The following is a 26,199-nucleotide window of genomic DNA, read 5'->3' on the forward strand; positions in this document are numbered from 1 at the left end:
GTTGGCAGCACGGCTGCTTTTTTTTTTCCCCCTTCCCTTCGCTTTTCTAATTTCCCTCCCTCTTTGACAAAATGTCCCAGACCTCACATTTATCAAATTAACATTTGAATTTTTGTTCACACTCTTCACTGGAGCAGCTTTCCACTTGTCCCACTTGTGTGTTTTTCCTCTGTAACAAGAGACCGTTCATGTGCCCTACAGTTAAGACGGTGGCAGTGTTGTTGTTTTTTAAGTTCCAGATCTCTTTATAAAAGTATGTGGATAAGTAGTTTGAAAAGCTTTCTTTTCAAAGAATAACTTTTCTCTTGATTCCTTTGGATTCTCATCTGTGTTCTACTTTGTTGTGCTGTGGCATTTCAGATTTTTGTTCTCTCTCTCTCTGTGTGGACATGTGGCTGGGTGTAGAAATATTAAAGATGCCGATATATAATATTTGTCAAGCAATATTTACAAGTAATATTAGGGATAGAAAGTTCAAGACATTTCAAAATAGACCAATTCTAGCAAAGTTCTCTGATGGTATTTTTAGTGGCACTGTGTGAATTCATGACGTGTGAGTGTCTCATCAGAGAACCTGGTCTAACTTTTCTCTTCATTTGTTTATGTTAGAATAGATTCCTGTCCTGTTATGATCTGGAGCCGGGTGTTATGGATCCCACTCGAATGTCTTTTGGGCTCAATTAAAAGTTTTAATAAAGTTCCAACAGACACCCTCAGAATGAGTTAACTCGCATGTCATGGTCACTCGGGCCAGACAACCTTTGACATCTTGAATCTATCAGAGGTACAGTGAGTTAGGAGGATGCACAATACCCCATTGTGGCAGAAGATGCGAGCCCCGTTGTGTCGAAGAGAGCCCTCAAATCATTACTGCCCTCGTTAGTGTGCTGTCCGTTAGGGATTAATTTGTTAGCAGGGCTTTTTTTTTTTTTTAGTTTCTGTAATTATTATTCTTGTGGCAAAGCGTGAATTTTTTCCAGGGAGAGAAATTTTGCTACCAGGACAATGCATGTATTATCTGCTCCTAACTGGACCGTGAATCTCCGTTCAGCTCACATAGATATCAGGGGTTTGTTTTGGTTTTTGGTTTTGGTTTTTGGTGTGTTGTTTTTTAAAGGCTGGTGAGTGGAATTACAATGAAACCGATCATGCCATTGTTTTGTATGATATGCTGAAACAACTAAGAGGGAGCAGAGAGTCTTACACACACGCCCAGGAAACATCTCCCAGATCCATTTTGGTGTCATTCGGAGAAGTTTAGGATGTCTGTGGACTTGGAAGACATGAAAATGTGAAATATGGAAGGCTTTCATTCTGCAGCTTGGCGGTATACATTGCTTGCATCAAAAGGTGTTTGGGCTGTTGGTTTTGTTTGAACTTTTATTCATTAAAAGGTTTAACTGCTGGTTGCCAGCTAAATGTTACATGCCGGTTTTGGTTAATTAGAATAGAAGAAATCTAACCGCTTTATTCATACTACTGATTTTCCAATTAGACACTTTGCCAGCGGAAAATGCAGAAGGGATGTTCTTGGATGCTCTGAAACTGTCTGACTATTCATTTGACTGATTAGCTTGTTAAATATTGAAATGTGACTATTGATTCTAAGCTGTTTTCAGGGAAAAGCCCTAAACTACACTTCTTCAGTACACATATTTGATAACACACTGTGATTTTAAACCCTTTGTATATACTTATAGCATTTCTATTTCTATGAAGCACTGTTTATAATGTCTCCAGTAGTCTTAAAATATTGTCTCCTGTTTAAAAGTACATCACTTGCATTTTTTAAGAATTCTCAGTTACTCTACAGATGTCTTACTGCTGTGAATATAATATGTTAAAAATGCTGGAAACATTTAGCAATGCACTTGACAAGAAAATAAACAAGCTTCACAACCACACAGACTGTTGTTTAGATGAAACCTTACAGAAAGTTCTTCTTAAACTTTTAACATGCCAGATAACTTATATTCTAAAACTGTAGATTCAAAAATCTTCCTACTAAATGTCAGTGCACTAAAAGAAAAAAAGAAATCTTTTTATTTTCCCTGAAATGCACTATGCACGGTTTTGTACAATAGACATGTCCATTTTCAGACAAGGATTCAATTACTGATATAAAAGTAAGCAGTTTTGATGCACACTCTGTAATACAAAGCATATTTTAGCCTCAAACCTCATAGCATCTGTTAAGTTCTTTTAATCAAACTCAGCTACACAATGCATTTTAACATACAAAGACAAAAAGGAAGCTTTGAAAGTTACCTCATGCATCGTCTGGCTGCACAAAAAAATCTCGGCTACTGCCTACTGCAAAACTTCAGTTTGGTACTGCCAGCATACAAAGAGATGTGAATGCCCCCTTTTCCACCCTCATGGACTCAGCTGCCAACACCGTGATATGCAATTTTGCTTTTTAATGAGTCGTAAACAATTTATGTGTGTCAATGGAACAAGTTTGTTTTATTTCGAGAAGCAGGTTTAGAATTGGTTTGAAGTGGCTGCCTTCTCTACTGTATGGGAGTATGCTATCCAAATTTAAAGGTTCTGTGTCATTTTGATGAAAAGACCTATTATAATGAAAGAAATGGCTGTATGAAAGGGTGGGCACTGTAATCTCTTAGGCTCGGACTGTCTCCCCCTCTACTGCCTCTCTCTCTTTGGCATGATTTCACTCCGGTCTTGTAGCTAGATAGTTGCTTGGTTGGCTATATAGTAAAAATGGGGGGGGAAATTTAACCTTTGGGTTAGGCAGACATACGTGTGTGTGTGTGTGTGTGTGTGTGTGTGCGTGTGTGTGTGTGATAAATCATATATATATAATACAGACTTAAGATTTGCTCTCTATTCTTATATATTTATATCTATAAATATATACACCTGATAGTGTCTTATTCATTGGACTGAAAAAGTAAAGTCTAAGTAAAATACAAATGTTGGACCATTTTATTATTTCAGTGGATTTTCTTACTGAGTAATATTTTCAAGATCAGCCAGACACTTCATAGTACTGTAAGCAAGACTCAGTACATGTGTACATTTTAGCAATAATTACATTTGTTGTAATGGCTTGCAAGAAATCTTTTGAAATCTAACCCTCTCTTCCTCATGCTTTAATCATGCCATTCTTGAAACAGATATTAATTTAGTCTAACACTCATGTGACATCTTTCGTTTGAAAACTTCTGACATATAGCAAACCTACATGAAATAAATTTGTCCAGCTGAGGTGAACAAACTGTAAAAGTTGGACACCATATTAGAGATATTTTCTTTTTAGAAAGAAAAAGAGTAATGTCAAAAAGTTATTTCAGATACTATAAGTATTAAAAGATTCTATTCAACAACTTATGTAAGTATAATGCATGTATTAGTTCTACTACATTTATAAACATTTCCTTCTAATTTATTGATTTTACATTTCACTTTATAGGATTATTATAATGGTACAAGTGATAAAGTAGTCACAGAATTTGATACAATACCCTTCTGACAAGATGCTGAACCAAATTCAAATGCCAGACTGAGGTAAAGATGGAGCTGCAGAAGCTAAGTGCATAGATCAGCTCTCAGTTACACATGATTATGGTTGAGATCAGAGGCAATATTCCTTTAAAATACAAAGTTTTCATTCTCTTCAGAATGTCACAATGATGACTATGTGTCTTCATTAATAAATTAAGTCTTCTGAAAGAAACACTTTACTTGCAAGAAGAAAACATTCTTGTGAGTCAAAATAAATATTTCAAGATATCAAACTTTGTAATGGATGTGCCTTTTTAATATACACCTACAAGGTACTTTTGTATCTGCAGTTATTAATTCAGGGAGCAGAAGTTGTCAGTAGACTTACACCAATGTAAAGGCGTTCTGACCCCTCACCATTATGCTGTATATCCATATTTTATTACATCTCTCTCTTTCTTAAAACTGCTAGTAATTTCAGACTATCTATCTATCTATCTATCTATCCCTGTTGAACAGGGACGTGCAAGAACTGGTGTGATCCAAACCAGTCCACTGCGAACCAGGGCGCATACACACACACATATATCATGTTAAGCATCTTCAATGAAAGCAATGAACATTGTTCACGCAATCTATGCAAAATTGAAAATTGGTTATTCTTGGTTTCAGTATGCATTAATTCTCAAGATAGGAGAAAAAGCATGTTGTGTAAGTGTTCATACTTCTCACGATCTGAAAAGATTCTAAGTTACCTAACCCATTCCTTTGATGTATTTATTTGGTCCCAGGTGTCTGAAAATACTGGCAAGTTGTATTTGAATATCCTGATTTTGTCTTTCCACAGAAAATTGATTAAGTATCATGAGTTATTTATTTATTTATTTAATCCTTTACCTGACTTAGGGAAATAGTAAAATCTAAACTAAATACTATCAGAGTTCTCCTTATGCAATCCTGCAGGGAAATTGTCTGTATATTCTGAAACTATACAGCATCTGTGAAAGTCAATGCTGAAACTTTTTGAGAACTATTAATGCTCTTTTAGATTGATTTGCAACCCTTTCCTTCTTCGATATTATATTTTGCTAACTTGTATGCACCACATACTTCTTCCCACTAAATATTTTGTTCTTTCATCATCCTATCTCTACTTACTTTTCAGATAAATAGTCTCTCCTCATTTCATTCCTATTATCTTCCTTCACCTGTCCTGAATATTGTCAGGAATGTTTCTAATTTAAAGCCCAAAGAGCCAGTGGCTGATTAGAAGACAGGAAATTGGAGGATTAAACTGTCTGGTTGAACTTCCTTTACTTATCAGCACTCAGTAACTTACACTGGATTATAAACTCAGCAACAGTTACAATGTTATTTTCTCTGTTGTGCTTAATTTTTCTTTCTTTAGAAAATCTGGGAATTAGGCAGTTGATGACTCTAAGCCAAGATTGGTTTTTTAAAAAGTAGTTGTGGACATGATAAAATGTGCTTCATTCTTGCATTTCTGTGTGTTGTGTGTGTATGTGTATGTGTAATACATAATATGAATATGTAAACAATAAACATTGAAGACATCAGGCATGAGATAATATTATACTTTCTAAGGAAAATCATATTATTGGTAGGGGATGAAGCATCATATTAACCCTTGCTCAAACATTTTTCTCCCAGAAACATTCAAAATAATGTGTAATATAACCGTGAAGCTATACAATATGCTGGCATAGGAAGATCAAGATTCCTAAAGTATCTTACTGAGACAAGAAATTGCTAGCCTATATTCCAGGTCTTGGTTTGGCAGGAAAGGGAGCTCACTTCTTCAATAATCCCTGTTGCCCAACTGAGAAATAAACTGCAAGTTAAGAAACATTTTTTGTTAATTGTTGAAGGCAAACATCAAGATCATGTTGGCTTTATGAATAAGAAGAGTCACTATAGTAAGGCTACAGCTTCCTATTGTTTCCCATTGGTTCCAAACAGAATCCTAAGGATCCCAGCTGTAACTTCTTTAAAGAAGCAAGCTTCTAACTTTCATTATTGGAAAGGTAACTTTGAATACATTCTGGCAGAGAGTTCACTGCTAAACTGCACTCCCCCGCCCCACTTATCATGCCAATTCACTAGCACACACCATATAAGTAAGACATGAAAATTACATGAAAGGGCTAAGAGTTTATTGGTGGGAGAGTCTGTGTTAGAAAAGAAACACAAGAAGTTGCTCAGAAAATCTTGAAGGAAGCCGGTCCGTTGTGTGCTTCCGTCATTCATCCCCCAAAGAATTCCAGTCTCTCTAATGATTAAGACTTGAAGGGTTAGCTTCCAGTGGTAGAAACAGTGGTGGCAAGAGGAGGAGAATGTTAATGGGATTTTAATTCAGTTATTACTGGAGGGGAAGAGGCGGTTCTACATGGTATTACTTGTATAGTAGTTCTGTGGTTTGGTTTTTGGAATATATTTTATCACTTCTCGGAGTTTCGGGAATAAGATGGGATAGAAATGAAACTAAGTAAACAATGATAATGAAGTTGCTTTTATTCTACTGGCGATTAGTATACATATTGAAGAGCCAGGAATGGACATGACCTGCTATAGTTGGCCTGAGACTCTGTTGCACTTTACAGCAGTGATCAAGAGATCCTGTCATATCAGCAGCTGTTGGGGATCAGGGGATCCATACCAACACCCAAGGTGACTTAAATTTCCAGAAGGAATTAATTATTCTAGCAGTGTCTTGTGTTCTTGTACATTTTCTCTGCAGCCATCAGTATTTGTCACTGCTGAAGACTAGGTTATTAAACTACGTTTTGGCTATGTTTTGAAGGCAATCTGGGCATTTAAGTCTTTGCACTTTCAGAATCTCATCCCTTGAGCCTAAACCAACTACCTGTCTGAGCATTCAGAGTCCTGAACATATGTCTCCCACTGCATGATAAGACAGAAAAACCATGAGTTGCTGGTGAAATGGAAAGTATCGTTGAATATACAGTGAATCGTTATTATGAATGTTTCTGGCTGTGTAAGACAGAGCAGGTGGATAAAGAAGGGGAAATGTTTTAAAATGCTCTGATAATGTGCAGTTACAATTAGCTATTTTGAAATAGATGGTATATGTGTTTCATATATAAAACTGCTATGCCGATGGTGTTTTATTTCTTTGAATATATGTGTCAAAGAGGGTGTAAACCAATAGTAAAATGTATGTATTATTAATGATTAAATATCCTATAAAGACCATACTTAAGGGTCAACCAGGCAGAGGGTCTTACCATGTTAACATATAGTAAATAATGGAGACTGTCCCAAGGAGCTTTGAATTTATGGCTGCTATAATCAAAGCTCTGGACTATTTCCTATATACCAGATTGCTGAGACATGCTTATGGATAATCTATGCATTCCTGGAAGAGACAAAACAGATATATTAACTAATGGAGTTGAATTCAAACCATTTGCTACATGTAAACATAGATTTCCAGAGGACTGCTGAATATAAACCATCATCCAGATACAGACAAGTTGCAGAGTGGTATAATACAGACATTGCATCTCTGTAGACTTTTACTATCAAAAAATTGCAATACCTTTATATTTAAAAGAATATATATTTGTTTTCAAAGTTGTTTTCAAAGGAGCATAATCTGCACTTGCCACACAGTTTAATTTCAAAACTCAACTGGAGTTCTACAAAATGGAGCCAAATTTCACTTTTGAAAAGATACAGCATCACCAAACAAATATTCTATTTGTTCTCTTTTTAATGTAAACCACTTGGAGAAGTTTTCTGTTGAAAAGTGGAGTATAAATATTTTTAATTATAATAAGACACAATTACAGGCAAATAATTAGAAGTCTGCTGGTTTACAGAAGTCTTGTAGAGTTTCTAAAAGAAGGTGGGGACCAGAGGAGATCTGGTCTTGTGGTAGCAAGCATGACTTGTCTCCTTAGCTAAGCAGGGTCCACCCTGGTTGCATATGAATGGGAGACTAGAAGTGTGAGCACTGTAAGATATTCCCTTCAGGGGATAGGACCACCACTCTGGGAGGAGCAGGTTTCAAGTTCCTTTCCTGGCTTCTCCAAGACAGGGCTGAGAGAGATTCCTGCCTGCAACCTTGGAGAAGCCTCTGCCAGTCTGTGAAGACAATACAGAGCTAGATAGACCAACGGTCTGACTCAGTGAAGCTCTTCTAACGATCAGTGAGAAGAGCTTTGGAGCTAACTGCAGGGAGAGCAGGCTTAGTCCAGTCTCCCCGCAGACAAGCAGCAGCTCGTAGCTGGATGGCCACATTGGCCGCCCACATGACTGTCGGCTCCGTCACGGAGCTGGCAGGGGCGGCAGGGATTGTGGGCCGCACGGCCCCCAGAAGTTCCAGGATGCTCCATGCAAGTGTGCATGGGGCATTAGCCCACTTTCCAGTGATCATGGGAATAGCTTCAGTATATGGCAGCTTCCTATGTGTAATTCTAAAATTTAGTTAGTCAGCTATTTCACAGGGCAGTGACTTAAGGTGCATCCACAAGTCACTGTTTTCTTGAGAGTGGTGGCAAATTGACCTTACAACTCCTAAAGACAGGCTGCACTGTGGCAACCCAACACAAAACCTTACTGGGTTATATGATTGCTGCCTTCACAACAGGCTCTCTACAACAAATCCCAGTCTATGCTGGGGACGGGGGGTGGGGCAATTAGCTATTTGATGAATAAAAAACAAGCATGCTAGTCAGAGGCGCTCTTACCCCTAGACTTTGGGGCCGAAGACAAGGGCCTCCAAATCGCCTTGGGCCCCCAAATCCTCTTTAGTCTGTCCTGGATGGTGTGGTTTGTGCCCTCAAGAACTACATGCTAAAAAATGATGCTTAACTTGCAGTGGAGGGGCCTCCAAAGGCCTTTAGGTCCAGGCTCCAAAATTATATAGGTGCACCTCTTATGCTAGTTCTAGTCTCATAATTAAACTACCGTAATTTGGGGCAGAAATGCCACATCAGTGTAAACGCCATAGTAAGGGGAGAAAGGCTGAAAAATTGCAGTAACCCAGCCGAAATGCTGCATTGGCGTAAATGCCACAGTTAGAGGGGGGACATCATGCATTATTTTTTCGATTGTGTTGAACGCTTACAATGTTACTACAGCTTGATCCTGAATTCTAGTGTACATGCCACATCATAGAAAACACCGCAGGCGGCAATGAACGACTTTTGATAACATACCTGTCGCAGCCTTTCTACTCAAAATTACGGTAATGCTTAGTTTGTCCTTAAGAGACTGCACTATGAACCAGGTTCCCGATTTTAACCTGGCCTTGCCACAAACTAACCAGACATTCTTTGCTAGGCTCAGCCTCCCACATGCAATATGGAGATAATAATATTTATACCTTACAGGGTTGTTGTAATTATTGCAACAAGGTAATAAAAGGTTATTCACACAACTGTTCAGGAGGGTGGGAGGGCGGTTGGGTGGGAGGGAAGGCTGCAAAACCTCACCTTTTCCCCAGATGATCAGTGCTGGGGGATAGCCACAATGCACCACACACTCATGCGGTGCATATTGGGAGTTCGGGGGGGGGCGCAAAAATAACACGTTCTGCACTGCCAGAGATAGTGGAGGATCATCTGGCTGCACGATCCGTGCACCCAGTCCCCTCCATGGATCATCTGCAGGGAAGGGAAGGTAACAAAACGTTCCTCCCCACCCTCCTGCCAAGCCCTTCTCACAGATCATGAGAAAGGGCTCAATGAGTAACCACAGATCAACTTATTGTATATGTTTTTAAAGACTTTTAAGTAGATTTGTATTTTTATATTTCAGTCTTTTATTGTGTAACTGTTTTATAGTTTTACATTGTTTTTAAAGTTTTGTAAACTGCCTTGAGATTGTTTTAAGAAAAGGCAGTATAAAAATCTAACAATCAATCAATAAAATAAAATAAGATCAGAGACAAACAGCAGCAGGAAATACACAGCTAGACTACTCAGCTGGACCTCAATGAGGCCAAGTGAGGCACTGTCTTAAGTGGCATATTATCGGAGCAGCAGCAGGACAACCTCCATTGCACCTGCCTCCTTGTCACCACTGCTGCCACCCAGTACCATAAGAACAGCTCTTCACCAAGTGGCTGTCTTCCTTCCCTTCCTGCAAGCTGGTGCCATTGGTCAGCTGTTTGCCACTGAGTCCTCTTCCTCCTCCTCCTTTTTTAGATTGCCACCACTGAAGAAGCTTTTCACTCAGCAGTGGCTACTCCTTCTCCTCCAAGCTGAATTGCCACTGCTTGGCAAAGAGCAGCTCCAAGTCCTCCTACTCCTCTGAACTGCTGGGTATGAAAAGGAGGAAAGGAGAGGAAACCGAAAAGGAAGTGTGGAAAGGAAAGTGGTGAGGAGAAGCTCTAGCACAGCATCTCCCGATACATCTCCTCTCCTCTCCACATCTCCACTTCCTCTCTCTCTACCACCCTCTTCCTTTTCACAGCCTTCTTTTCAAGAAGGTGCTCAAGGGCAGCAGATGAACAGGGGCATAGTGGGGCTGGCAGCATTTTTTGAGGTCTTGGGTCACCGCCATCCCAGATAAATTTTGAAACAAGAAAGCCTTTGCCATCTAACAGATGGACAAAAGTGAGGACAGGTAGGCTCACTTGGAAAGAGAATTCCAAAGCCTGAGAGCAATTACTAAGAAGTCCCTTCTCCATGTGTCCATCTGCCTTACTTCAGAAGGTGGAAAGCTATGGAGCAGAGTATCAAATTATCTAAATAATCAGCAGCCTCATTTTGGAGAAGGCAGTCCTTCAAATTTATTTCTTTATTATTTATTTTTAAAGGCTTCTGTATTGCTTTTCTCTTGTGAGACCCAAAATGCTGGTATCTTAGGAAAATATGACTGCCAAACTCATACTCATTTCTTCCCATCTCTTCATATTTTAGGTGGGCTGTGGCACGTGTATGTCACATCTTTTACCTTGTTGTTGTTTTTTTAAATACAAACATTTCTCTGGGGATTGGGCAGGGCACATGCGCTAGCCAATTGACAACATGAAACCCAAGTTCAAATTCTCATTTGGCCATGAAACTCAATAGGTGACTCTGGGCCAGTCACTTCTCTCTCAGCCTAGTCTACCTCACAGGGTTGTTGTGAGGTTAAGCATAAACCATATACTCCCCTGCTAATTGGGCAAAGAGGCACCTTTTACTGTGGTGATTCTCTTTATTTAGCAGGGGGAGAGTAACTGGCCCTGTTCACCCCCAGCACAGTACTTCCAGTGACTGTTGCTGGTGTGTGTCTTAAGTTTCTTTTTAGAATGTGAGCCCTTTGAGGACAGGGAGCCATCTTATTTGTTTGTTATTTCTCTTTGTAAACCACCCTGAGCCATTTTTAGAAGGGCGGTATAGAAATCGAATTATTATTATTATTATTTCTTGTTTACAAAGTCAGACAGCTGTTATTGACTGGTTTGTTTTATCCAGACATCAAGTCCTTCCCAAGGACCTGGGATGGCTGAATTTTATTGTCAATTGTTATAGATATCATCGCAGAATATAGGCTGTTCCCAGTAAAGCTGCTTTTTGTAATTGGCTGATGGTGATTTCTGTGACCCCTATGGTGTTGAGGTGCTCTTCAAGGTCTTTTGGAACTGCACCCAGGGCGCCAATTACCACTGGGATTATTTTGGTCTTTTTCTGCCACGGCCTTTCAATTTCAATTTGTAGATCTTTGTACTTAGTGATTTTTTCTATTTCTTTTTCTTCTATTCTGCTATCCCCTGGTATGCTATGTCGATTATTATTTCTTGTTTACACAGTCAGACAGGTGTTATTGACTGGTTTGTTTTATCCAGACATCGAGTCCTTCCCAAGGACATCATCATCATCATCATCATCATCATCATCATTTATATACCTTTGGGCTCCTTAGAGGAAAAGTGGGAAAATAATGTTAAAATAAATCAAATAAAATAAACATCCAGAGCTGGTATTTCACCCAGTCATATAAAAAGCACTTTGAAAAGTGCAGAGTAAGTTGGGCAGTGGGGCTTTTCCTCAGAACTCATCCTGTAGAGAAAAGGCTATGTTTGAAATGAACAAGGTGAAAACACTTCCAGTCCCTGCACATTGCTCTACAAAAGTTATGTCTGTCTTCATCCTTTAATATGCATTAATGCATGTATACGTCTGATTAAAAATGGTCATGAAGTTCTTCTGAGTGGATGTCAGCGTTTTCTCTTGCATACCTCTTGTTCTGTCTGCACATGTGCAATTCTCATTTATTTCAATAGGACATGGGTTGAAGAGGTTCTTGATGCTCAGTGTGCTTAATGCATTCTACTGCTGTATTGCGATATGAATTTCTAACTCTCAGACTTCCATATTTAGAAATAGTACAGTAAAGTGAACGGTATTAAATAGGAAATGATGGAATTAATATGCTGTTGTAGAACAGACTCCAGTGATTGAATCTAAAAATCAATTTCCTAACTATATTTTGTTGTTGGTTCCCAGTGTTCATTCCTGACATTTAGATCCATCCTGGATTTTTACCTTTGCACCACTGTACTTGTTGCTGTCTTACTCAGTTAAGAAGTACAAGTAGCTGTGGCATTGCCAGCTGCAATCCCAGGCAGAATTATTACTCAAGATCTGAGGTTAATCAACTGCAAATTCCATTAACTTCATACAGAGTGAAAATAAAGAACAGACGGTCTCACATGCAAACCAGAAGTCAGGTGCAGTACAATGAAGCTAGCCTTCAGGTATAAGGCTTTTTTCCATCCCTCAGAGCAACATTCTTTATGATAAGAGAGAAAAGATCAAATGGACATCTGGGGGGGGGGAGTAGGGAGGCAGCAACAAGAGCAGGATTTCCAGAAAAACATCTGTAGAAATTTATTAAGACACCTCTCCTCTTCCAATGATAAATAAATCTCAACTCTTCTTCCAATGTTCTTTCCACGTGCATATGCATACATTTTTCTTCATACCGAGGATTAGATGTCAGATATGTTTCCAATTTGCTGATATTTTGTTTGAGCACTGGTAAGGAGAAATGCAGTTTTTAAAGACATCGCATTTGGCCACTCAGATTTCACAGGCACATCCTTTTTCAGGGCTGCTCATGCATATGCCCACTGTTTTGAACTGGGACTGCCCAAGTTTGTAAAGCGGGGGGGGGAATTCAGAAGTGATTTCAGAACCAATCATCTATTCTTTTTGTTTTATTCTTTTTGTTTTACATCTATTCTGCTGTTTTATGTTTATATTATTTTAACATTTGTATGCACACAAAATTGTCTTCCCTAAAACATTTTCTTTGTAAGATTAGTCTGTTACATTTTGGATTAATGGTGCTGCTTTACTAGTACATGCAAGTAAAATTATTCATGATCACAAAAACTCCAAAACAAATAAAGAATTAAAGCTGCAGGAGAAAGCCATACATGTGACACCCACTACTAAGATAAATGTTTTGCTATTAAAAACTGCAAGAAGATGCTGATTGTTCACACGTAACATTGATTTATTTCTTGATTACAGATACATTAATGGTAGTTATTTTCCCTCCTGTAATTAGCAATTCACAGGAAAAATGACTAATAACATGGGATCATGTTTTAAGAATGTGATTTTTCCTTTGCTTTAATGTCTTTGTTGGTGCTACATGTCTTCAGGTGTATTATTACGAATAATAATATTTTGCTAGTGGATTATTTGCATCCTGTAAATAGGGAATAAGTAGAAATATTTCCACCACCAAAACAAAAGACTAAATAATCCAGACTCTGGGAACAGTAAACTGACAATTGCTATCACAAACGGTCCCTTTCTGATCATAGTTTGTGCCAGAATGAAAGATGCAATTGTCTGGAAGTGATGAATATGGGATCCATGCTGGCGGAAGGGTCAAAGGTCATTTTATGCAAAGGTCCTTTTCTCTCTGGCACTGTTTCTTTTGTATAGCATAGTTTGGCAGCTATCTCCTTGCACTTCGGCTACCTGCCAATGCAGCTGGTACTGTGCAACTATCTGGTACAGACTACAAAGCATCACTCAGCAACCAGCAGCTTCACATGGGGCCCCCTTTTACTGGATGACAAAGAAAGATGGGCTATACATTCTACCATCTATGCCCATTAAAGGGACTCTTAAACTGCTTTACTACAAGTTATTGTTAATTATGTAGCAGTTACTAGACCTATATGATCTGTCCTGGGGGCAATGATAAGCTTTGTTCTGTGGATAGAAACAATTAATGGGGAGTCGGTGGACAAATCTTTACTTTGTTGTTATATATATATAATGAAAGGGTTAATTTTACATCTGCTAAATGTACCCAACTGGGAATGAAACAATTTTTTTCCAGATTATCTGAACGGGTTATTGGTAGTACACAAAAACAACAGCATTAGAAATAACAAGAAAAGGAAGCTGAATATGGCAGCTCTTTTCTGAGTTTCCATCTGAGTTTGTTTGACCAGTCATATTCAGTGATACTGGACATATTATTTTAATGTTATACTTTCTGTTGCAAAATGTGTGCAATGGCCTTTAAGGGAAAAACACAACTAAGCAGGTAGTGTGCTTCCTGTTTCTTTCATGAAAAGCTAAAATAATGGGGCCGGGGGGGGGTGGGGTCTGTCCTGCTATCATCTAAACTTGACTTCCAGAGGAAAAGGCATCTGTCTATTCCTGATTACAGTATGATTTCTTTCCTTCTCTTATTTCTTCAGAACTATTGTGATATATTATGTCACATGAAAGGATTATCTTGGCTATGATGACTTTCAGTGGTGGAGTTTCAATGGCTTTCTATCGATATCCAGTATATATTGCCTAATGAATAGGATTCACTTTGAAGTTGGAAGGTTAAGAAGAGCGGAAGTTAAGGAGGGTTATTTTTCCCCCTAAAGGCAACAAGTTGATTTAGTTTCTTGGTGTTCTAAAATGATTGTGACTCTTGAACAGTGAAAATGGCATTGAGATAGTTATATAAATAGATAGATATTAACTATTTTAACTAGACAGCTAATGGTTTCATATACAGAATTTTATGTATCAGAGAGTGAAAATTTTCATGGCTATATTGAAGTTACCAGGGGCAATCTTCATTACCGTAATTTGGGAATAACTCCATTATTAACCAATGAATAATATTCATTTAGCATAGGCTGTGCCAATGCACAGCCTATGCTAAATGAAAAAATTAGAAGTTATTTTGGACTATTTCTATTGTTTTGTCTTTTTAATTGACATTACAACCTCATTACGTACTCTTTATTCTCTTTCACAGTCCTCCTTGCATAGCTATCAGGATTATGTAGCTGGAAGGTTCTTGAAATGCGTCCCAAATTCTAGACAGAAAGAGGCAATGGCAATTTATTATAAGAGCTACTGCTGAATAATTGGTTCTATTTGGTTTTTTAAAAGAGCAAAATCTTAGAGAGATGGGAAGCAATAGAGGAGGATGAAACCTCGAGTCTTTGGTTTCTGTCCTTTTTCCATTTGTCCCTGATATTCCGTTTCTCCACTTGTTCCGATATCAGCTACTTGAAATTGTTATATATAATTTAACATTATACAGAAGCATTGTCATATCAAACATAGTGAAATGGATTCCAAAAACACCATCTGGTATTTGGGAATGCACTGTGAGTTGGGAACGTGAGAAGAGATATTCTTTGCCACTTTGCTTGGGATCCAGCCATTAGCAGTGTAATTGCCAAGAAAAGGTGACAGGCTTCAGGCAAGTGGGTATTTTTCCTTCCCCAGCCGATTAACTCTATGAGTCCTAAACTGAATGCAAGAGATATCTGCAAGACATCTCAGTTTTAATAAAGCTCCTCCAAATTTAACATATAGATATATTGTGTATTATATATAGAACTATCAAGGTTCAGCAAGTAGAGGAGAATAAATTAAAGAATCAGCTCACTGAGATAAGGGTAGAAATTGAGACTTTGCTGTAAAGCTGTAGTGTGCATAATGGAATAGTCCACATAAGAAGTGGATTTGCAATGATTAGAGTTTTACAAGCTTTATCCAAACGCTCATTTAAAAGCCATCATTGGTTTCTTTTAATCCACCCCAAATTACAAAGTCCATATTGTGAAGGTCATCTGTGACCATTCCAAACCGCATTTATTTGATGCAGTCTGTGGCCAAGATCCAAACAACCATGAAACTAGTTTTGTGAGGCCAAGGGGGCTTCAAGACTTGTGTTTTTGCTCTCAAATAACAGGCCCTCATCATGTCTCATGGCAAACTGCCTTTGAAACTGAGGGGAATTGCAAAGGGAGTTTGTGATAAGACCTGGCAATGAGCTGCACCGAGAGAAAACTCAAACCTTCCACTGAGTTGGTGCAATCGTCATGCTGTGAGCCTTAGCAGTTCATTGGATCCTATCCTGTGGCCTCCATGTTCTTTATCTTTTCCACCTCACTCTGTACATAGAAAACAATAAAACACAACTTGGAAGTTATTTATTATAGCAATTATCTCTTGATAAGTCAGAATGAAGGGTAAGCCTATTCTGTGGTTATTCTCTTTGGCTTCATGTTGATATTTTAGGAACTAGAATCCTAATATTGATATTACAGGAGCTAGAATCTCCTGTAGAGGGGAAAATTGCAGCCACGTTTCTGGGCCACTCAGATGGAAAGAGTTTATTGGAACAGAATGTCAATGTAGGTACATGACAACCAACTTCTTTTATTTCAATATAGCAATGCAAATTTACACAATCTAAATTTCTGAGCCAGTATGTGGATAAAATCCATAGCTGGGTCCTGCATTTTAAAGAACCAGTACAGAATAACTAATTTCCACATCACATGTAGGTTTTGATCTATAAACACGATGTAGCTTGGGACCTGCTTGCCTTAGAGACCATCCTCTCACCTGTGACCCCCTGGAGTCTCTAAAGTAGCAAGAGCAACCTGTCATGGGGCCCTCTGTGCATCACATATGATCAGGGAAGGATCATGTGAGTCATTCTCAGAGGAGACATTCTCACTGGAACTCCCTCCTCATGTGGATTCACCAAAGCTTGAACTCAGACATCTTTTTGAGAACCTGACCTTATTACCATTCTTATACATTTGCTTTTACATATAACTATAACATACTGTAAGCCAGGGGTTTCCAACCTTTTTAAACAAGTGTATTCCTTCTGTCTCAAAATGTTAGCTCAGTTATCTGATAGAAATTGTATCTATATCTATATCCAGTCATGCAGAGTCATGAGACAGGATCCTACAGTTACTCCAAGAGTTACTACATGAATACTCCAATTGAAATAGGACAAGCAAACCTGCCCTATTAATTTCAAAAGGACAACTCATGAGTAACTTACTCCGTATGTAAGCCAGTGACTGTAGGACACATGATGGCTGTACTCTGTAGAACACATGGAGGCTGGGCTGCCACAAGCAGGGTTAGGCTGGTCGTGAAAAGTGGTGGGGTCCTTCCACCTAACCTCCTTAACGAATCCAGCTTTTAGCTGAGGTTAAGGGTGCTCTCACACCTTTACCCCGGTTACTAGGTATCGAGGCGATTCTCATGATCGGCAAAAAGCGGGCTAAGGAAGCCTAGCCTGCTTTTTGCCAATCGTGTTCTGCAACGGGAGCTGTGCGGCTCCCAACAGCAAACCTTGGTGATTCCCCCTCCCCTTAGCTGAGGTGCACGGCGACACACAAGTAGACCCCCGACTGGGAGGCTGCAAGCAGACTCCCAGGCTTGGTGGTCTCTCCAGTCTGCTCCGCGCTCTCGCATGGAGCATCCTGGACCTTCTGGGGGCTACGCGGCCCCTGATCCCCACACGGCCCCCGATCCCCCAATCTCCCCACAGACTTCATTTTGGCAAGTCTCACTGATCATGAAACTCGCCTCAATTTGTGACTCCTTGGCCTGTCATGGAGGCTGGACTGCCACAAGCAGGGTTAGGCTGGTCGTGAAAAGTGGTGGGATCCTTCCACCTAACTGTCTTAATGAACCCAGCTTTTAGCTGAGCTTAAGGGTGCTCTCACACCTTTACCCCACTTACTAGGTATCGAGGCAGTTCTCGTGATCGGCAAAAAGGGAGCCTAGCCCGCTTTTTGCCAATCATGTGGTACAACAGGAGCCACACGGCTCCCAGCAACAAACCTCAGTAATTCCCCCTCCCCTTAGCTGAGGCACACAGCGACAAACAAGTAGACCCCCGACTGGGAGGCTGCAAGCAGACTCCCAGGCTCAGTGGTCTCTCCAGGATGCTCCGCACTCTTGCGTGGGGCATCCTGGACCTTCTGGGGGCCGCGCAGCTCCCAATCCCCACGTGGCCCCTGATCCCTGATCTGGGGGCCGTGTAGTCCCAGATCTCCCCACAGACTTTGTTTCGGCAAGTCTCACTGATCGTGAGACTCACCTCAATGTGTGACTCCTTGGGCTGCTTGTGCTCTCTCATGGGGCATCCTGGACCTTCTGGGGGCCTCACAGCCCCGATTCCCGTGTGGCCCCCGATCCCCCCCACAGACTTCATTTCGGCAAGTCTCATTAATCGTGAGACTCACCTCAATGTGTGACTCCTTGGGGTTCTTGCAGCCCAAAGAGTCTCAGATACAGGTGCATAGAGTGCCGGTCTGATGGGGGAATCCCCAGTGCAATGGGTGTACTGCATGTTGCCTTGAAGGATGCCTGGAAGCCAGAAGAACAAGTTCTGGACCCTACAGCTCTCCACCCTACTCCGTGCTTCAAGGAGCTGCACAGAGCAGGGTTGTCCGAATGGGCATGTGGGAGCACACTGAGGATGGACAGTTTGGTCATCTAGGGGTAAGGTCAGTTAAGAGCAGCCTTACCCCTGTGCCCTTCTGGGACAATTGTGTGAATCACCCCATGGTTTCATAACATGTGTGAGTTTGTAAAATGAAATGATTATATGCAAGCAGCACCAAGTGAATCTTTCAACCAAACAAAAGCGAACCTGCACCTCCCTCCTGCCCTGTGCTCCACAGCATAGTCCTAGCCTGGCTAGGCCCTTCTCTCCACGAGTGACCAACTACATTCACAAACTGTCATAAATCTGTTAGCTCGGCTAACCCAACAGGATTTGCAACCCCCTTCAGCACTCCCTGGTGAGATAACAGAAAGCGGCAGCGGAACTGCACGGGTGAAAAATAAAAGGCTCACAAAGATAACAGTAAATGAATTAAGTCCCCTGAACTGCACTAGGTACCCCCCTCTAACAATAACTGAGTAATAAGTGAAAGGGAAAAAACACAGAGCAAAGGAATGAAAATAGCGAAGGACAACAGAGCAAGGAATTTACAGAACAAAGCAGGAAGCATAAACAAGGCAAACTGGAACTCGGACAAAGTTTGGGAATTCAATGGCACACTGTCTGCAGCCAGCAAACGTTGCAAACAGCCCTGAGCAATTGAGAGAGTACCAAATATATAGGGCTCAAGAGAACCAGCAGCCAATCAGGCTCCCCTGAGTCAGCACTTCGGCTTCCTCTCTAGTGATCTCCTGCGCCTGCGTGACTTCCACTGAGCCTCCCTCTTGAGCCGTCTTCTCAAGACAGGTGAAATCCCAAACTCCTCCCCATCAGAAATCATGTCTGGCAGCTGTTGCAAATCTTCAGCTCCAGAGTCTGGGCTCCCTGCCAAGTCCTGTTGCTGTGCCACTGAGCCCTCACCAGCAGGTGAATCCTCCCATTCCTGCCCTGACTCCTCTGAGTCAGAAGTCTGAGGCATGACACAAACTCATCCCATCCCTCCCTCATCCTGACTGAAAGGTTCAGCAGCATACCCCCTGGCCTGACCCCACCCTTCCCTCCTCCTTTCCTCCTGCCTGGCTGGCTGGCAATCTCCCTCAGACTGATTGACAGGCTCAGAAGCCATGGAAATGCTGCCTGATGCTTGGCAAAAGCATTTCTCTAACTGCTAAGCATGTCAGTCAGACTGAGTGAGGGGTGGGCTGAGCTTGAGCACATAGGCAGCCAACCAATCAGAAGAAAAGGAGGGTGGGAGGGATACTGCTGGATATTCTTGCAGGGGAATCAGCAGCTTGAAGCTGAAGGAGGCAGCAAAGTGGAGGTGTGTCAATGAATCGAAGTCTCTGTGTACCTCATATGAGTCCTCTAATTACCCCTTGGAGTTTGCGTACCCCAGGTTGACAACCCCTGCCTAAGCCATTCTGAGCTTAGTGTGGAATAATTTAAATTAAACATGTAAATGACATAAAAGGAATCCTAAACTCAAAGTATTTGCAGTATGCATCAAATATGAACTGTGTATGTGAGTGTACTTTGCTACTATTCATATGTTTTTGCAAAAGCTAAATAATGAGGCGGGTCTCACGATCCGTGAGACCCGCTTTCGGCGAAACTGCAGGAAGAGCGGGCTAAGCCCACTCTCCCCGCAGACGATCTCTGCAGGGGCCTTGAGCGGCCGGATCAGCCGCCCACATGATTGCCAGCTCTGTGACAGAACCGGCGGGGGCTGGGGAGCTTGGGGGCCATGCGGTCACCGTAAGCCCCAGTATGCCCTGCGAGTGCGCGAGTGCGCAGGGCATACTGGGGAGAACCCCAGAGTCAGGAGGCAGCCTTTCGCCTCTCCTCCGGGGGTCTACTCATGAGTAGGTGCGCGTGAAGCCGCAGCGCGGCTACTCACGATCTAGAAAACCAGGTTTGCGGAGCCCTTGCTCCGCAAAACTGGTTTGGGGGCAGGGGTTCTTGAGCGGGTTACCCGCTCTAGAACCACCAGTCTCACAGCTGAGCCCAGTGGTTCTGATGATCTGCAAAAATCGGGCTAGGCTCTCCTCGCCCAATTTTTGCAGATCGTGGGAATAGCCCCAATAAATACATGCTTGTGTCATTCACATTTGATGTGAGCCATAAGTATTTTGTATTGTGGCATGTGTACAGTAAGAAGTGGTTTTAAGGGCCATTCATACATATTTAATGCTTGATTTTTTTAATTTATTTTTTATTTTTAACATATTTTTATACCGCCCAAAACTTACATCTCTGGGCGGTTCACAACCAGATAAAAACTAAGATAACACGTTAGTTAAAAACAAAACAAAACAAAACCTAAAACACAGCAATTTAAAAACAATTTTAAAAACAATATTCTAAAATCAACATTAAAATAATTAAAACAATATCAGTTAAAAGCCTGGTTGAACAGATGTGTCTTTAGAGACTTTTTAAAAATTGTCAAAGATGGGGAGGCTCTTATTTCACTAAGGAGAGCATTCCAAAGCCTCGGGGCAGCCACGGAGAAGGCCCGTCCCTGAGTAGTGATGGCAAAATAAGCCCTAAACGGTTTGGGCCCGGGGTATTTGAGGGACCGCCTGCTCCCAAGGATCGCTGCCCGCTTGACGAGGACATCTGAGGGGGCCCTGCTCCGGGTGCCGACAATGAGAGAGGCCCGGCTGTCGTGCACTCGGGACAGGGCCTTCTCTGTTGCTGCCCCCAGACTCTGGAATGCTCTCCCAGTGGCCATTCGTTCCTCGGACTCCATCACGGCTTTTAGAAAGCTTGTAAAGACTTGTCTTTTTACCCAGGCTTTTACATAATCGTTTTTACTGCTGCTTCTGGGTGCTTTTATCTGTTGTATTGTTTTATGCCTGTTTTTATATGTTTTTATACTTTTAGCATGATGTTTTTATTGTGTTTTTATTGTATGTTTTTAACTTTTGTAAACCACCTTGGGGCTATCTTTTTAACAAAAGGCGGTATAAAAATGCAACAATAAATAAATAAAATAAATAAAAATCAGACGGACCTCTCCTGATGATCTCAATGGGCGGTGGGGTTCATGACGAAGAAGATGTTCTCTTAAATACCCAGGGCCCAAGCTGTTTAGGGCTTTATAGGTTATGACCAGCACCTTGTATTTTGCCTGGAAACATATCGGCAGCCAGTGTAACGCCTTCAATACGGGAGTAATATGGTCTCTCCTAGATGATCCAGAGACCAGCCTGGCTGCCACATTCTGGACCAACTGTAGTTTCCGGACTACATACAAGGGCAGCTCCACATAGAGCGCATTGCAGTAATCCAGGCTGGAGGTTACCAGCAAATGTACCACTGTTTTGAGGTCATCTGTCTCAAGAAACGGGCACAGCTGGCGTATCAGCCGAAGCTGATAGAAGGTACCTCTGGCCACTGCCTCAACCTGAGACACCAGGGAGAGACTTGTATCCAGAGGCACCTCTAGACTGCGTACCTGTTCCTTCCGGGGAAGTGTGACCCCATTCAGAACCGGCAGATCAGAATCGTCTCTCGAGTTCCGACTCCGTACAATGAGTACCTCCGTCTTATCTGGATTCAATCTCACTTTGTTATCCCTCATCCAGCCCATTACTGCCTCCAGACAGGCATTTAGGGGGGTTATGCCCTCTCCCAATGATGCTGACATGGAGAAATAGGTTTGGGTGTCATCAGCATACTGATAACACCCAGCACCAAATCTCCTGATGATCTCTCCCAGCGGTTTCATGTAGATGTTAAACAACATCGGAGACAATGGAGCCCTGAGGGACACCATACAAAAGTTCAGATTTTAAAGAACAACAGTCTCCAAGGGACACCATCTGGAACCTGCCCGAGAGGTAGGAGCGGAACCACTGCAGAGCACTGCCTCCTACCCCCAACCCCCTCAGATGCTCCAGAAGGATACTATGGTTGATAGTGTCGAAAGCCGCCAAGAAGTCCAGAAGGACCAACAGAGTCACACTTCCTCTGTCAATTCCCAGTTGGAGATCATCCATCAGGCCGACCAAGGCAGTCTCCACCGCCTAGCCAGCCCGGAAGCCAGTTTGAAATGGGTCTAGATAATGATGGCTTGCACATGTGAATGAGCTATCCTAGCTCAAATGCTACCAAACAATACCAATGTCACTCTTCCATCTCAAATGCAGTGCTTTTCAGTGCAGTCAGTTTACATAACAATTAACAAGACATCATAGCCCAATTAATTTCTTCTCCAAACTGCATGGTAAATGTCACTGGCCTTTGCAGACTTGGTTTTTGTTCCTTAAATAGCTGCCATGGTGTATGGGATCAAAGGAGATTTAGCCCTTTGCTGTCACCATGGTTCTGATCTGGATTATAATAATAGCTTCCCTCCCAGGGGAAGTCGCAGCCACAAGAGACCCAATCTTGATTGCCCCCCAACAACCTACAGTTCCTCTTAAGAAACTAAAATCAAGCATATAAGGGCCAGTTATGTGTTTAACAAGATAATGGGGCTATTCCCATGATTGGGAAAAATCAGGCTAGGAAAGCCTAGCCCTATTTTCCCCAAGCGTGGGAACCACCAGGCTCAGCTGCGAGCCCAGTGGTTCCTAGGCAGGTAACCCGCCTTAGTGCCCCTGCCCTTAGCCCAGGTTTGTGGAGTGAGCGCTCTGCAAAACCGGGCTCCCTGATCGTGAGTAGCCATGGCGCGGCTCCGCACAGCAGCTACTCACGAGTAGACCCCAAACTGGGAAGCGAAAAGCCACCTCCCAGCTCTGGGAGTCTCCCCAGTTGCGCAGGCCATACTGGGACTTCCGGGGGCCACCGGCTCCGTCACGGAGCCAGCAATCGTGTGGGCGGCCGATCTGGCTGCCCAGGGCTCCCTCCCCGCTCACTGCAACAAACCGGGTCTCACAGATCGTGAGACCCGGTCCAATGTATAATTCAGCTCTGACTCATTCCAATTTCCTTCCCATGATGTAAAAAGGAAATGTGGCCCCTGCCCCTCCAACATGCATATTAGGTAACGTGAGAGGTGAGGATTTTGCATGTATGACTATGCATACAATTGCCTGATCTGTGGGGAAAAAACTGGAGAGGAATATGGGAGAGAGCTGTGTGAAGCAGACCACTACCTGAGGCATGTGGTTGAGGGAGTGGTGCATGCCTGCCTCTCCACCATCAGAAGGCATTTCATGACCCCATGATTGTAAGAAAGAGGTAACAGTGTAGAATGATCAAATGATGTACATGATTGTGCAAGCTTTCTCTAAGCTATTGAAATCCGTGAGACCATTTATGTAAATGGCATCAAAATCACAGTACAAATTTCAGTCAGTACTCCTTTTTACCAAAACCTGATAAAATGATCAAGGGGCTATTCTGACAATCACAAAAATCGGGCTAGGAAAGCCTAGCCTGATTTTTGCGGGTCGTCAGAACCACCGGGTTTGCAGCCGAGCCCGGTGGTTCTGGAGCGGCTAACGCACTCCTGTAGCCCGCCCCTTAGCCCAGGTTTGCAGAGCGAGCGCTCTGCAAACCTGGGCTATCTGCTCATGAGTAGCCGCGGTGCGGCTCAGCAGTGCGGCTACTCGTGAGTAGACCCCCGGCCGGGAGGCTTAAAAGCAGCCTCCCAGCTCAGGGGTCTCCCCAGTATGCCCTGCGCACTCGCATGGCCCCCGAGCTCCCCAGCCGCCCAGGGCTCCCTTCCCGCTCACTTCCCCAAACCGGGTCTCACGGATCGTGAGACCCGGCTCCAAGTCTTTTTAAGTCATCAAGTCAGGAAACAGCTATGTACTTTGTAGCATTGAATCTGAGAAGCCTCTTTTGGACAGTGCTAGGACATTGGTGGAAAGAAGGAAGTAGGCTGCAGACATTAAAAAACATCCACTCTTGAGCACACTAGGGTATATTCATTTCTCCTCCTTGACTGGCTAACCATTAGGAAGGCAAAAGCTGAGCCAGACCAGAGAGAGAACCTGGTCTCTCTGGTCCACTTCTAGACTATAAATGTTGGCATTGCCTGGATGGCAACCAATAATACCTGATACTACTCAGGTATCAGGTATCCAGTTTGGATGTGCTGTTGATTTTCATTTTGCCCTAGTTGTTGGTTAAAATTTGGTATGTTTTAAAAACCATCCATAATTATATGAATATAAACGTAGGTTGCATCTAAAGAAGTGTAAGTTCCGTTCATGCAATGGGGAATTCCCACCCCCTCTTCCCCACTGCTGCCCCCTGACAGGGTTGGGAGGCCCTCCAGAACAGTGTAGTATAAGGAGGCGAGAATTGTTGGAGAAGACAGATGCCTTCTTCGATTAGAAATGCCTTTCCATTCTTGCAAGGCACTTTTGGATAGAACCCATGTTCTGTATATTTTTAATTAGGAAAGCATTACAGAATAAAGAGATAAAGAAGAAATGTTTCCATATTTATGCTCTCCAATATGTGAAATACTAGTTGGTATGGATTCTATCTTTCACTTTTTTAAAGTAATTAAGCCTACATTGATTTGTTTCACGTCAAAAATGGCAATGCAATGATAGGTTCCTATTAAGTTATATTAAATTACACCAAAATAGAAGATTTGTTGTGCATGTATCTATTGCCTGCCAAATTAGATGGCATGAAAGGTAACCTTCCTGAGCTTGCTCTTGTTTTAAAATATTTATATCTCCAACAGTCCCTTACATGTGCTTTGTGAGGGTGACTGAGAAGTCATTTACAAACTTAAGTTCATGAATAAAATTCTCACAATTTCAATCTCTGCCTCAGAGCTGGTAAAATATGTTATCTACAGTTTAAAATTCACTAGGAATGTAAGCTACTCATGTCATTTTGTAAATAGTGAATGTTTCTTTTGATTAAATATTTTAATATAGATGAAAGAAATGCACACAGTTTAGATTCAAAGGAATAAATTGTAGTTTTAGAGAAGGCAATAGGCAAAATGCTACTAGGAGTTCTTGTCACTGCTGTAAAAACTGAAATGACATAGGACAACATCAGGAAATGAAGGGAGACAGGAATGGATGTTTAAATTCAAAGCATCTTATTCAGTCGCCATGATCGCAAAGCAATCGAGAGGGTGGTGTCTTGGAGGAAGCTGTCTTGGAGCAAGCGGATTATCTGTACCTATTTCAGACTGGCTTTCGTGCGGGCTATGGGATTGAGACAGCCGTGGTTGGCCTGTTGGATGATCTCCAATTAGGAATTGACAAGGGGAGTGTGACTCTGTTGATCCTTTTGGATCTCTCTGAGGCTTTCGATACCATTGGCTATGGTATACTTCTGGGGCACCTGATGGGGTTGGGAGGCATGGCTTTGCAGTGGTTCTGCTCCTACCTCTCGGGTAGGTTCCAGATAGTGTCACTTGGAGACTGTTGCTCTTCAAAACAAGAGCTCCATATTGTCTACAATGCTTTTTAACATCTACATGAAACCACTGGGAGAGATCATCAGGGGATTTGGTACAGGGTTTTATCAGTATGCTGATAGCAATAGCAATAGCAAGCAATAGCACTTACATTTATATACCGCTCTATAGCTGGAAGCTCTCTAAGCGGTTTACAATGATTTAGCATATTGCCCCCCAACATTCTGGGTACTCATTTTACTGACCTCGGAAGGATGGAAGGCTGAGTCAACCTTGAGCCCCTGGTCAGGATTGAACTTGTAACCTTCTGGTTACAGGGCGGCAGTTTTACCACTGCGCCACCAGGGGCTCGTATCGTATCGTATGACACCCAAATCTATTTCTCCATGTGAACTTCATCAGGAAATGGCCTAACTTCCCTAAATGGCCTGCCTGGAGGTGGTAATGAGCTGGATGAGGGAGAACAAACTGAGGTTGAATCTAAGCAAGATGGAGATACTCATTGTGGGAGGTCGAGATATAGAAAGTGGTTTAAATCTGCCTGTTCTGGACAGGGTTGCACTCTCTCAGAAAGAGCAGGTACATAGTCTGGGAGTGTTTCTAGACCCAAACCTCTCCCTGATTTCTCAGGTTGAGGCAGTGGCCATGCAGTGTTC

General features: G+C 42.1%; 1 protein-coding gene across 3 annotated transcripts in view; it reads left to right on the forward strand.

The window, feature by feature from the left end:
- The window catches only part of NFIA (nuclear factor I A), a 708,337-nt gene that overhangs the window by 44,970 nt on the left and 637,168 nt on the right, over nucleotides 1-26,199 (forward strand). Inside the window, exons 1-2 of one of the 3 annotated variants that reach the window (XM_053243554.1) lie at nucleotides 158-253; nucleotides 610-1,327. The exons of the other annotated variants lie outside the window; for them this stretch is intronic. The gene's annotated coding sequence lies outside the window, so the exon portion shown is untranslated. Of the gene's footprint in view, nucleotides 1-157; nucleotides 254-609; nucleotides 1,328-26,199 lie in introns of those variants that run through there. 3 annotated transcript variants of the gene reach the window in all.

Source organism: Hemicordylus capensis, chromosome 4, assembly GCF_027244095.1.
Source record: "Hemicordylus capensis ecotype Gifberg chromosome 4, rHemCap1.1.pri, whole genome shotgun sequence".
NCBI classification, from domain to species: domain Eukaryota; kingdom Metazoa; phylum Chordata; class Lepidosauria; order Squamata; family Cordylidae; genus Hemicordylus; species Hemicordylus capensis.